The 11,500-nt window shown below is 41.7% G+C and overlaps 1 protein-coding gene across 3 annotated transcripts in view; it reads right to left on the reverse strand.

The window, feature by feature from the left end:
* numbl (NUMB like endocytic adaptor protein) overlaps positions 1-11,413 on the reverse strand; it is a 49,507-nt gene extending 38,094 nt beyond the window's left edge. The window contains exons 1-2 of one of the 3 annotated variants that reach the window (XM_020587290.1): positions 10,908-11,413; positions 1,274-1,310 (exon numbers count right to left, since the gene is read on the reverse strand). The gene's annotated coding sequence lies outside the window, so the exon portion shown is untranslated. Of the gene's footprint in view, positions 1-1,273; positions 1,311-3,285; positions 3,440-10,907 lie in introns of those variants that run through there. The other 2 variants (XM_020587281.1, XM_020587300.1) reach the window with 2 other exon arrangements.
* Between the last annotated feature and the right edge of the window lie 87 nt (positions 11,414-11,500).

Here is an 11,500-nt window from a genome sequence, read left to right on the forward strand (position 1 = left end):
GCAGTACAGTTCAGACTTTCTGAGCTAGGTACTGCATAACAGCTAACTGAGTGCAGTAGCACTTCTCAGTGTGTTTGTGTGCCTTCGTATTATTTCCATTATGGGGACCAAAACCTGTTAACACACTCACACTGTGGGGACTCAGCCATCCTTGTAATATGAGGAGCAGAGGTCGGTCTCCACAAGGAAATCACTGAATTTTAGGGTGGTAACATAGTTTAAGGTTAGGGTGAGGTTAATTAGGTTATGGTTAAGGTCAGGGTCAGGGTTAGGCAAGTAGTGGTTATGATTAAGGTTAGGATAAGTCTATAGGAAATGAATATAAGTCAATGTAAAGTCCCCACAAGGAATGAAAACACAGCAAGCATGTGTGTGTGTGCAACGTTTTTGCGTGTGTGCTTTAAATCCGTTCTGTGTAGGATTCCATTTTAAAGCCAGGAGACTTCTAGGAAGACTTCTGTTTACTGGCATGCAAAATCCTCTGCCCTCCTCTCCTCCCTTCTTGTCTCCTCTCCTCTTCCCAGTCACTTTACCCTCAAGGATTGGTTGTGTGAATATTAGATAGAGACAGATTGTATTAGATAACACAGACCTACATAAATCCATGAATAAATTCACAAACACGAGGAGCTTTATGACTTACACATACACAGATGGTCTGCAGTGTATACTAACAGAGGATCACTTACAGTGGTAAACAATACAGTTTACTAAATAAATATAAACATTATTTTATTTGGCATATCTTACCAAATTTTTCCAATACTGTCATGTTTTAATCTGTTTTGTTTCATGATGCTTAACTGTCTTTACAAATGGTTGAAAGCACCAATAAAAAGTAACTGTTAAAAGAAAGATTTTAAGGCTGAATATGAGAGTAATTTACTTCTACATTTTGCAGTATAACACTGAACACTGTGTAGTTTCTCATGCTTATTTTCATAACCATGCATATGTATGTTTCATATCATTTCACATATGATGTTCTGGTACACACGGGAGAAAGTGGGCACAGCAAGCACAGCACACTGGGGGGGGGCGTTAGCCAAATCTCTGTAACTTTACTGTGTAAATCCGATGCCTCAGGCAAACACTTAGACAATGTGCGTAAGCAACCCCACACTTCACAGACAGCAGGTACATGCAGCTGCTCTGTCCATCAACACAAGTCTCCAGGGAAAAGACAATAAGAAGCCAGTATGTTAGGTTGTTAGAAAATGGGCTGTGCACATTCACGTGCAACACCTCAGCAAGAGAACCAGTATATCCTCACCAGAGTCTGTGTCTGAGCCATGTTGTGTGGGAGTTTCCTGCCAGGATGTAAACAAAAATCCATGTTAGGACAAAAGCTGTGTGGTGTATATTAAGGGTTTCTGTGAATGTGTGAGAGTGAGTGATGAGAAAAAATGCTTCAAAGCTGGTCTACAGCTGAGAAAGGTTGGGGTGTACAAGAGGTTGAGATCTTCCTCTAACTCTCAAGAATGCAGAGCCTAGTGAGTGTTGGTCTGTTCTTCTTGCACATACCAAACAGCCATCTGGTGAACTGGACAATCCAGGACATGACCGAGTCAGCGTGTTGTGCAGCCCGGCAGCCATTTATTTTTATTCTCCTAGCTCACAATTCCTTAGCATATTCGCTATCTTCTTCTCCTCTCTGTGTAACCCACAGTGCTCTACTGTTTACAAAAACAGGCAGACGTGGGGTGATGTGGAGGGAGGGAGGGAAGCTTAAAGAGAATGGCAAATGCATGCTCACCTCCCCTGACATATTGGCTTCACAGTGGTTGTACAAGGTGAGAGATGAAGGCAAAAGAGGTTCCACTAATCACACCACAGTGTTCCCATTACATCAAATCATTTCTGCGCTGGCGGGGTGTCGCCTTGGCATCTCCACAATATTCCTCTGTGATCCGAGACGAGACACAGCCTGTGGGAGGACAGTCTATATACTTTCTATTGATCTTCTTGTTAAGGCTTGTTGAGGCCTGAGGTGCCTGGAGCCTCATCCATTAAAACATAACTAAAGAAAAAACAAAGTACTCTCGCTTTATTGTCAATTTCATCATGCTTGTAGAATCATTTGAAAGCAGTAAAAATGATTTCAAGAAGGATAGTGTTGTGAATAATGATGTCAACTAGTTTCAAATTTGAAATATAATAAAAAAATCATTGTTACTGGATGTTTATGGTTTCCTATCCCAAAAGGCATCGGATGTGGATGGGAGAAGAGCTTTGTGCAGACAGAGGAACCTTTTCCAAAGAAAGACTGTCATCGTTTCAGTTTCTGCAGACAGATAACAAGGGACCCAGTCACCAGTAAGCTGGTGGTGTACTTTCAATGCTTCTCCATGCCTCCTTACATATCTATGCTCTCTCTTTTGCTTTTATTACATTTATTTTTATTCATTTCATTTGGAATATCGCTGGGAATGTTCACATTGCTGAAAAAGAAGCAAACTACTTAATTATTATTTAGGGACCACATTACCTTCAGAGTCAGAACAAGCCATAAAACCAGTTATTGTTAGTAGTAACATGAGCTTTACACGTGCTTGGAGGATTTGGTTACCATCAGAAAGAGAAGGCTATTTGTTTACCTCTGTTTCCACTCTTTGTGCTAAACTAAGATGGCAGGAACTAGTGAGCTTTCATTGTCTGGTCGATTGAGTGCAGTGTTTTACGCACATAGCTCCAAAAAAATTGACTTGAAGCTAAAAATAGGCTTCAGGTTGCCGCTACACCTGCAAAGGCAAGCAATATGCCAGCTGACATGCAGGCAGCGTTGACAGCTGGATTCATTAATATAGCAGCTTATCGGTTGCCTGACATGCATTACAAAAACACAACCGAGTCCGCTCAAATACAGGGCTACTTTGTGGAAGTCAACAGTCAAGAGAGAAACAATATATATAATTTAATTAGATTCAACAAGTAAAATAAACTCAAAAACAGGTGGTACTTGAGAACAACAATGTCATGTGGCATTGTAAATCATCTACCAATTCTCACTGGTAGCTCTCAGGTCATGTCATGAAGAAATTAATTGAGCTGCAATCATTTCACATTTTGGAATTTGCCCAACTATGTAGGGGGGTTTTTGAATGGCAGTGCTTCTGTTCAGGTTCATTGTGTATGTTGGTTGTGCTTGGAAAACATTTGCAGTCTGCAGTCTCTCTGTCTCTGTCTGCAATGTGCTTTCCCATCCATTCTCCCTAGTAGTCATGAATGCAGAGCACAATACCTGACTGGCTGACTGGCTGGCTGTACAGACCGGGAAGGCCCTACCTTGAATGGCTTGGCTGATTTACAGGCGTTCTGGGTGGCTGGCTCGCCACAGACAACCCCTGAATCCCTACTGGGCTTGATGGGCTTACTGGGTGGACTGGCTAGTCATCATCCTACAGTGCAGACAGACAAAGGCAGATCTGTTCCTCTGGGAGCCGGCAGGCAGAGAGTGCCACCATCCCTGGCCCAAAGAGGCAGACAAAGAGAAAGGGGGGAAATGAGATGGATGAAGAAATTGATATTTTGAGAGGAAATGAAAAGGACTGTGAAAGATAAAGGAAAAGGCAGGATTTTTTTTAGCAAGCAAGGGTTGAGAGGAAATTATGGTTCCTGTGTAATCACCGACAAACAATTAAAATGTTGCTTTCTATAGCCCTTTTAAGCATTTGCCACACAACTGCTACACAGTCATGACAGATACATACAGTCCACTCCAAGTGCTAACACGATCAATTAGGGGTGTGATGATACACTTGCAAGATGAGATAATACACGATATTGGGTTCACCAGACAAGATATTTTAATACTATTTTAAAGAAATCTTTAATGACAAAATACATGGCTGGAAAAACTGTCTTTTATTCAACTGAAAATCACAAAATGCAAAACAATGCAGGTGCATTTTGAAATATTTTAACTAATCATCCTGTAATGAATGTCACTTCAGTGACATTTTATCCCTCAGTCAGTTCACTCGTCTTCCCCCCCTTCTCTCTTCTACCTTTCCATCTGTTGCATCCCTGATCACGACTCTGCCTGTAGCTTCTTTAGTTATTTGTTTGTCTTACTGTCCGCCTTCTACCTCAAACTCAACCAATATACTTTAGTATAGATTTTAGTGAAAACACTGTTACAATCTCCTTCTGGGTTGTGGCATATTCATGTGCATCTCTGTGATTCTATTCTGCAGTTTCTAATGAATTCAAGCCTCTATTGTCATACAGACAGTAATGTCACTCTGTGGTAGTTAACAGTGACCTTAGTCTAATAACATTTTAATCTCCTGTGACAAAGAAATTTACATCGTCTGTGAAACTCACTACAGGTATATTTAATATCTTTATCCTTATTGTATTATGAGGATTATTGTGCCTTGTTTTTCATGAGAAATCAGTCATTCTTCCCCCTTTCATGATCATGGATCATGATGCCAAGAGCTAGGAGGTTGGGCCACATCTGGCATGCAGCTGGCCACCACAGAAAGACAGGCAGATGGAAGGGGCTGAGATGAGAGGAGGAGAAAAGAAGAGAGGAGCAGTGAAGGGCGATGGTGTGATCAGAAAATCTATATGAGATATATGAAAGACTGTTGAGTGCTCCAGAATTAAAGAGAGGTATGAGAGGAGATGGAGAAAGGAAGAGAAGACAAGGAAACATAGACAGAAATAAAAGATGACACCTGCAAATCTGATGAATACGTAGAGTAAAAACAACAAGAGCTGCATCAAGAGATGAGAGTGAGAAAATATTGCAGGGAAGATGGAAAGACAGCAAGATGAACAGAGGTAAAAGAAATAAATCAAGATTGATAAACTAATGGGGGTGGAGAGAGATGAAGGGAGTACAGTCAAGTGGAGTGAGATGCTCCTTATCAGCTGCCTTGCTGTCACAGATCTTCGCCATAGGAACCATGAGTCATAGCCCCAGTAAACAGAGAAAATGTTCTGTAAACTAAAAACCTTATTTACCCATTTGCTATGGTATTAGACATCTTACACACATACTGTATCAGGAGGTGAGCCAGAACTGGTTTGCAATGAAAATCTTTTACAGATGGATTTATTACTGATTAAAGAAAACTCTGCAAGAGTAACCTGTTTCCTTGTTTCTTCCTGGCATCAGTGATGAATTTTAACAGGGCAGTCAATTCATTAACAAGTACACTACCTGCCTACTGATGTCCAGCAATACCGTATTATTTGGTCAGTGTGTCCTACTGGCATGATCAGTTTAAGGGTACAAGATGAAACACCTGATTGATGGTCATGAACTTCAACCAAAATGAAATCAAATGTTAGATTTGTTGCCACAACCAAAGAGCGGCTAAAAGTGCTAAAAGGGGTGAGACAAAGTGCCTTTCTGCTGATCTAAAAATCACCACAAAGTTATTGTATTGATACATATAGTAACACACTGTTGAGATGACAAATCAAGAGCACTAATGTTATTTCAATCCTTTTTAATACTCAGTAATAGTTAAACAGTGTCACCTTATTCTTCCACCAAGATTTATAGTTCTTAAACAGCAGCTATAACAATATGGGTGTTGGGTGGTAAATTAATGTGCCCAAGATATCAGTTGATCATTAAACTGTATCTTAACACAGGCAGTAATATAATGTGCACCAAGCTTGGCTGATATATATTTGGGTGATATATCATTCAAGCTCTATTAAGCATTGCTAAGTAGAGTTTCTGATTAGAGAGCCAACCAAAACCCTTCACTCTGTGTAAACCTTTCCAGCAGGTTTGACCTACACTCTTGTCCTTTACCTTTAGTTTGCTAGGCCTTGTCATGTTTTGTCACATGCACACCAGTGAGTGAGCGATCCCACATTTACTCACACAGGGCTCAAAGTAAAAGCGCAGACACGGCCCCATTTTCTCTAGTGATTAAATCTTTTTTTTCAGCTGGAGGTAACTTGTGACTGCTTTCTCATATGAACTGAAAAGTGTCCCCTCTCTCAAGTCATCTCTCTGCCACACACATGCCCTCAGAGCTTCATTCCCATATCGACAGAAAACTGCTATCAGCTGTCGTCCATTCTTCACTGTGCCTCTAACTGCTTCAGGCCGGCCTGTGGAGCTATATAATACACACCACCACACAGATGCACGCTGTCAACTGTAAAAACCACTTTAAGTGTCGTCACCCCACTCCTCGATCCCAACCCCTCCTTCTTCACTGCCACATCTCTCTCTCTCTCTCTCTCTCTCTCCCCTGCCACTCTTCACATAGCACACTGAATAGGCCCCTCTGTGCTCTGGAAGATTTAACTTTGGTTCTGTCTGTCGCTAACAATCTCTCTCCCTCAGTGTCACTCTGAAATAGCGCAGCAAAGAGGCCAGCATCATATTAAATGGTGGGTTTTTTTCCACACGATGGAACCAAAGCTTAGCACAAGCACTGTATGGGCTTTGAATCAAAGCAGAACAATACAGGCTGTAGGTACTGTAAATAACACACGATTAGAAACTAACAATGCTAGCATTCCTCTGATGCATTAGAGTGCAGACAGACTAGGCTCATTTACATTCCTGTACCATCAAATGGAGAATCTTGATAATACTATCCTGAGTTTTTTTTTTTAATGCAGGGAAAGTTTTTTCACACATCTAAATGTCATCTAACCTGGTCAAGAAGAGCTATAATTTCCCATCAGACAGGGTGGAGGGGCTCAGTGCCTTATTCAAGGACATGTCGGTAATGGTTGTGAAGGACGGAGAGAGCTTTATTAATTTCCCTGCCTAAGATTTCCTGGTTGGGTACAGGATTCATACTGGCAACCATTAAAATCATCGGTTTTTACTGATGGCTAAATATGAAGATATATCTAAAATATCATTAGTTTAACTTGCATTAGCATAAAGAGTGATAACAAGATGAAACAGCTAGCCTGATCACTAATTAACATGTTATGTCACATCTGTTTAATTCTTTAAAAAGCTGTAAAAATGGCAGATTGCGGTTTTACAGAGGGATTATGCGTCTGAATATCTCTTAGTCAAAACAGACTCTGGAAAGAAGTAACTTCCCAGAAACCTCACATTGAAGGCTAAACTGGCAAGTTAGCCATTTCCTTATGCTAAGCTAACTGTGTCCTGGCTGTAGCTTCATATTTAATGGACAGACAGGTATCAATCTTCTCATCTAACTGTCAGCATAAAAGAAAATAAGCATAATTCCAAAAATTTCAAATGATTCCCTTAATCCAGAATCTAACATTGTCCACACTTTACCAGTGGAGTAATAGAAGGGAGGGATGATTAATTATTTGGCCACTGGAACTGTGTTAACAGGTGTCCACACTTTTTGTACAAAATACTCAAAGGCAGCACATATACTGCAGAAGGCGGTATGCAGTTTTTAGCATTCTGGATTGGATATTCACAGTAGGTGCTAAGTGGAACAAACCATGTGGAAACAATCAGAAAGCAGTAGTCTAAACAAAGCAGTGGCTAAAAGCTTGGAAAAAGTTATAGATTAAATCAAACCCTGAGGGAGGGATGTGGTGTGACTTATTTTTGTTTTGGAGGTTTTAAATGCAAGTCCTTCATTGTGATATCACATCTGAGCTTCAACAGCTAAACATGCTGAAATGGGTCGTCATCACCAAAAAATAAACAAAACCCCAATGAGACAAAAAAGCAACCCTTGCAACTCAAAGTGATAGTTATTAGTTGGAATGAGTGCTCCATACCGAGCTGTGGCTGAGGAAAAGGACCCATTTCCACTTCCCTTGTTATCTGCAGAGAAAACCGCCGCTGAAACAAAGAAATAGACTGCTGATCGCCAGGGAAATGCGTACACACACATCCTTACAAGAAAGCGAGCATCCCTCTACACACACGTGTGGGCAAACACAGAAAGAAAAACACAAATAACTGCCTTCGCACATGAGTGTTCACTAGATAGGCATTCAAATCCACTGCTCCAATCATTTATCAGTCCCCATAAATGTTAAGTAATTTCAAATGACACCTAAACAAAACAATAGGCATGCCATTAGTGTGTGGAGTAATGGAACTACACGGGGGAAAGGAGTGGCTGCATTTCACTGTCCTGCAGAAATCAGATAACTCCACTCAGCACATAGTGAATGCTCTTAGAGAGCTGAGATGGAAGTGTGTGTGTAAGAGGGAAAGTGAGAGGAAGGATGATGTGGATGGAAATGTTAGAAGACAAATACATCTCCTGTGTCTGTGCAGACTGACACAATCACAGCCAGTGAGGAGAGGGGTTTCTGCCACATATTAAAGAAGGTAACTAGGGAACAAGTGATTTCCAATGTCCCTGTTGGCTAATTTCTACCTTCCGGTCTCCGTTTCTGTTTTGTTCATTTTGTTTTGCTTCTCTCTATTTCTCTTCAGTCTTTCTTTCTCCTCATCAGCGCCCTGCTCTTTTCCCTCTTCCCTCTACTCACCTCTGTCCATCTTTCCTCTCTTCACCATCTTTCCAGTATCTTTCATATTTCATCATCATATTGTGTTTCTTTAATTAATCCCACCAGCAGAAATAGAATTGTGTAATAGATGTAAGGGTTTTAGTTTAGTTGCAGTGTTTGGTTTCATTCATTAACACCCACATACTGTATATTACAAATGTAATATACAGTACATGCAAGCAGAGTACCAATTATATGCCATGATTAATTATTTCACTTAGTTCAGAAAATATAATTCACCACAGTTCTATACATATTTTATAGTTTAAATCATAACTTTTCTTCCTATAGGTTCAAGAATACAAGTTTTCTAGAAGCAGTTGATTACATTTCCAGTCTTAAACCAATAAAGGAATTTCTCTAAACTGAAAAAGACTGTAAGCTGCAGTTTAATAAATGTTCAGAGGCCCCGCCGTGAGGAAGCACAGCATGACTGCCGGCAGTAGCTGGGCCGGGGCTGGAAGTGGAGCCGCTTGTTTAGCAGACCCACCCTGACCAGACAGCACCCTGATTGGCCAGCTGGATGACCTTTGATCCCTGTTGTATTGTGGTCTCAGCTGGACCAGCCCTCCCCCCTGAATGTGTATGTGTCGAGTGTATGGACAACAAAAGGCAACTAAGTCCTAATGCAGCAATCAAAGCAGTGGACGGGAGGAAATGGTCTAAGGGGAAATGGGGAGTGTACGTGTATATGGATGCATTTATGTGTGTGTACTTCTATGTGGCTGGGGTGGTGTAATTATGTTCTACTTGTGATGACTGAGCTGCAGCAGTGATTAGCTGCGTCAGAGCCGATTTATAGCCAGCAGCCCCTTGGTTTGGCCTTCAAATACTAACACAGCTACTGTATCTTGGTACTATTCCCAGCTCCATACCAAATCCAGCCTTCATTTAGCCCTAGTCCTGGACCTAGCTTTCTTCAAATCCCAGCTCTAGATCAAAACTACTGTTACTCTAGCCCATCTAGCCCCTATTTTGTACCAAGCCTAGCTCCTTTTTAGCCCCAGCACCAGATCAAGCTTAGCCTTCCAGCCCAGCTCTAGACTAAACCTTGCAATTCACTAGCCACATGCATGGACTAAACCTATCTTTCTTTTAGACCAAACTGTAGACCAAACCAAGCTTTCTTTTAGCCCTGACTATATACCAAATTTAGCTCCCCTTTAGCACCAGGGTTAACACTTTCTCTAACCCTCCACTAGGCCTAGCTTTGGACCAAATCTTACCTTCCTCTAGCACCAACTATAGCCATATCTTACCCCGGCTCCAGACTTAGTTTCAGATCAAAACTCCGCCTTAACAGATCCCATGCTCCAAACCAAAGTTCCCCCCCTCTAGTCTAATCTCACACCAAAATCAGTGATCCACTATCCCCAACCCAAACTGAGCATTCCACCCCAACCCAGGAGCTGTCCACACAGGTGGTCTACGGCTTGGAGGCCAAGACACTCTCTAGGCCCTACACCTACTCTTTAATACACCCCATGTGACTCTATTTGAGGGACTGGGTCAGGGTAGACCACCCCCCAACAGCATGACCAGCTGTCTGAGGAATGCCATGTCATGCAACAGATGGAGCTCCCCAGACAATAGAGCCGCATGCGTTTACTAGGCTTCTATACAAAGGCATGTGCCAAGTGTCTAAGTGTGTGATTGCATTATGATTCCAGCCTCCAAGTCATCTGAATGCCATACTTTGGCGCTTAAGCTCTCGTGTTCTACAAATCTCCCATTCAGAAGAGGGAACAAGGAGAAATCACAGTGAGCAGAAGCACTTTTTTTTTCAACAAAGCATAAACCTCTGAAGATGCAACCACACAATTCATCACACAGCATGATGCAATGGAGAGAACACAGAGAATCATGGAGACAGATATTGTTATGGTCTTACATTTTAAAACTCAGGGCACATGTTCCAATGGCCATGCTGTCCTGTAGAAAATACCTAGAAAGACTACAACAAAAGCAAAGCTGTGAACTAATAACTACCCAATAGTCTTTGTGACTCTTCACAGCTCAATCGATATCACATTTCATTCCCACGCCAATAATAACCACATTATATGATCATAACAAGAGCAACAGAAGGCTTATAAAGTTACAGTTTTTATTCATTTTTGAAATATTCCACTAACGTGATATCGAGTCAATCTGTGTGCTGGTAGTTATGTGTAAGATCCGGTCAGTCTTACAAAAATACAGCTGTTTCTGTTTGGCTGTGCATTAAGGATGTTAACCGTCATCATAAGGCTGCTGCCACATTTCATTCATTTCACACATTTGGGCCCACTGGTGATCCAACAGCGTTGCAGGTGAATCCAAACATTACAATTACCCCCAAACATTGGAGTGGCTCGTTCGCCTCTTGTTAATGGATTCAACCATTCTAAATACATATAACACCGAAGTGTCAGTAAACAGTGATGCCAGACATGACGGGAATCCGGGGAACTCACCCAAGAGAACGACGGATGATCAGCTCCCCGCTCCTCCTCTGTGTAAATCCAGGACCCCGAGCAAAATGGGCTATGTTTATGCAGAAAAATATTCTTTGATTAGTAATTTCACGAAATCGCCTTTAAGTGGAAGCGATGTATGGACGCGATGTGGAACCTGGTCGAAGCACACAACCAAAATAAAAAGGTTCAACACAGTGACTCAGTCTTACTCATACAATTATACCAAAGGAGAAAAACGACCGACACGGCGTTTCAAGTGGGATTCCGTTGAAATTGGTCTGTCTGTAGTAATATCGGATGCTTTAGTTGTTGACTATGCACTTACTGGGCTGCTTCCCCCGGCTCCACCCGCTAACCCAGCCTTCCCAGTGAGCCTATTGGTACAGATGGTCGGACATGCAAATCTACTCTTCTCATTGATGGTTTTCCAGAAAGAAAAAACTGCTAAAGGTTCACTTTCTGGCGCTCTACTGCGCCACCATGCGGTGCTCCACCTACTGTGACAGTGTGTTAACCAGGTGTTAACCCTTCCCTTTGCTTGTATAGAGCAGTGCAGCGACAGGTTGAATGGGACCAGGTAACTTGTAGAG

The sequence above is a fragment of the Monopterus albus genome, unplaced genomic scaffold (assembly GCF_001952655.1).
Source record: "Monopterus albus unplaced genomic scaffold, M_albus_1.0 scaffold8.1, whole genome shotgun sequence".
Classification (NCBI taxonomy): Eukaryota; Metazoa; Chordata; class Actinopteri; order Synbranchiformes; family Synbranchidae; genus Monopterus; species Monopterus albus.